General features: G+C 47.2%; 1 long non-coding RNA gene across 1 annotated transcript; it reads left to right on the plus strand.

The window, feature by feature from the left end:
* Positions 1–891: 891 nt before the first annotated feature.
* Positions 892–1,274, plus strand: LOC142766964 (uncharacterized). Its single transcript, XR_012884686.1, has 2 exons — positions 892–1,068; positions 1,154–1,274. It is a non-coding gene; the product is annotated as an uncharacterized LOC142766964 (long non-coding RNA).
* The last annotated feature ends 1,644 nt before the right edge of the window (positions 1,275–2,918 follow it).

Consider the following 2,918-nt stretch of genomic DNA (forward strand, 5'->3'; position numbering starts at 1 on the left):
TGTGCGCCCTTTCATTGGTTAGAAGCCGTGTTGGGAGTCTTGCGTTCTCTCTTTGACAGGAAAGTGTCTAAAGCTCTGGACACATGGTGAGATTCAACTCACGGTCCGACTCGCTACGCCGCACGCGGCATACAACGATTCTAGACACGTAGGGCGAACGTGCAATCAGGGCACCGGCAGAGCCCACATATCCCACCTCAGTGTACACACTCGGAAAACGTGGTAAGCTTTTTATTGAATACAAAGCAAGGAGTGCCTATCCATGCTTCGTTCCGAAACAACGCTGCCGATGAAGCGTACGCCCTCGCGGGCAATAAACGTCACAACCCACCACATTCACTCGCGCCTCCGAGCAGTGTGGACGACTCCGAGCTTAGCAGGGTGAACGCTGTCGCATGTGCTGTTCGATATCAAACGTGAGGTCATCGTTAAGTGTTTATTTTCACTGGAAGATAAGAATCTTGTAATTTCGTACGACAGGTTTGCATGCGCACTTGATTCTCTCGACGGCCTCGATGTGAAGAGCAAAGGTGAGAGCGAAGCGAGCCGACACGGCGGCTGGCTTGATTACACTTGTTTACCATAGAAGCGGCCTTCTATTAGTTGCTGGACTCCCCGCTATAGTGACTCGGAAACGGGCATCGCCTCTTACGAATGGTGCACTTCAAACATAACCTTATCCAATCATGAATTTTTTCATGTCGGACACAAAATTTGCCTAATGTTTTTTTTTTCATGTGGCCGTCAACGGCGATGTCGGCAAATGCCGGGGTGATCGTAGCCGTTGACGTGGTCGGAGAGGCGAAGAACGAGTCGGTGGCGCCACCAGCGGTATGACATCACATGTCTCTCGCCCACCCATTGGCTTCGGCCGTGAGACCAACACGACAGTTAAGCGGCTACATTCAGCAAATTAGTTGCCCATGCAGTGTGCCCATCGACTCCACGTGTTATGGAAGCCGGCGGAAGTCTGTCGGATGCAGCTGTAGGGGGCGACGAGCGGTAAAGCAAATTCTAAAAAGAAGGCAGGCACTACTGGGGCTTGAAGCCCGTGAGCCGTTTGGCTTGGTGAGTGTTCACCCCGTTCACGACGTCAAGTGTTAGAGCAACTTGTCTAAGTGCGTACAAGCCAAGTTTAAATTCTTCTTCACAGGTATTGGCAACCAAACGAGGAAGTACACAATGACTATGAAAGACGACGTCAGGCTGTTGGTTGAGCCTGGGAGGTGCGTTTCCTTCGCACAAGGGCCCCCGACCATGGAAGAACGGAACTACCCGGAAGCAGCTGGTATCATCACGAAAGCTAGAGAACCGCCTTATTGGGTGAGCCTATTGATCGTTATGCTTAGACAGCACAGAAAGAGGCGTATATACATGGACACTTGAAATTTGAATGACGTGATTTGGACAAATCACTTTCAACTTCCAAGATTTCAAGATTTTATATGAGCTAGCCTGCGGCTGCAAAATTTTTCAGCAAACTGGGCGCAAACAGCGGGCTCAATTAAATCATGCTTGATAAGGGAAGTTCGCAGATATATACGTTCGGTACAGATTCCCAAATAGTAAAGGTCGGGCGTAACCACTTTTTACGGCGACCGTTTGGGGTATGTTTGGCACCAATAGTTTTGCACAGAACCATTATAAAAATATTTCGGTTTTCCCGGCATGCGAGTGTACGTGGATGCTATCGTAATCTGTCGATCTACGCTGGAAGAGCGTACAGAGGCTGTATAACGTTTTTAATGTTGCACGAGTAGCACGTCTAACTCTAAACAGATAGAATTGTACATTTCAAACGTCAGAAATACCCTTCATAGGTGATAAATTCAGCTCCCTTCTAGTGGAACCCATTGACGACCCAGTGAAATGCGTCGTGAAGTGCCCGAGGCCGTCCACTAAGAAAGATCTGCAAAAACCTTTGGACGTTTTTAACTACTGTTATAAGTGCCTACCGAATTTCGAGTGCCTTGCTGCGAGATGATGTCAATTTAGAATAGACGACAGAGCGTGAAAGTTAATGCAATCATTTACGTGAAATGCTTACAAAAGCGCCCATTCTTACGATACACAATGTGTCACTGCCTAAAAAGCTATCTACCGACGCATCGGCTTACGCTGTAGCAGGTGTACCTTTTCAAAGGCATAGTGAAGAATGGCGTACGGTAGGCTATGCTTTTAATGTTAACAGACATAGAATACTGGTACGCGAAGATACAAAGGAGGCGCTGAGCATTGTTTTTCGGTGCTAAAGGTTCAGCAAACTTGTTATTGTCTGGCAGATAGTCTTAAGCAGATAGCTGTTATTCACTCATTTCTAAAAAGGGGCTCGGTGATATTCCGTTAACACTGCAAAGACCTCTTTCGCACTTTTTAAATATGATTACCAGTTGCAGCACCATCCTGGGTAGCAGCGAATAATGACAGACATAATTTCTCAAACTGAGGGGCAAGAATTAACAAGATAATTTACTGAGAAAGTTCAAAGTCATGCTATGGTCACGCTGTCTGAACAACAAATCAAAAAAGAAAGACGAAACTGGCCGCGGCAGCGCCTCGGCCACCGCGTCAGCCAGTGCGGCTACTACAGCAAACCCTGAACTGCAGACTGTGATAAGAAAGTTGGATGCTTTGCAGCCCATCGAAGGTGAGCTAAAAATATACGCAAATGATGCTCTATTTATTGTCAGGGGCATGCTGCTTTACGAAACAAAAGTTGTCATTCCCGCTTCAATGCACAAACAAACGTGAGAGCGCCTGCGCAACTGTCGCCTGGACATTGGAAAGTCCGACGCCCGAGCCCTATAACACATGTGCAGACCTACAATGAAAAATGACAAAACCGCTATGGCAGAGTGGGTGACCTTCTTGTCAGTTGCATACGTACTTGTACATGTGTGTCATAGGATCATTGTTTC

The sequence above is a fragment of the Rhipicephalus microplus genome, chromosome 7, assembly GCF_043290135.1.
Source record: "Rhipicephalus microplus isolate Deutch F79 chromosome 7, USDA_Rmic, whole genome shotgun sequence".
Lineage (NCBI taxonomy): Eukaryota > Metazoa > Arthropoda > Arachnida > Ixodida > Ixodidae > Rhipicephalus > Rhipicephalus microplus.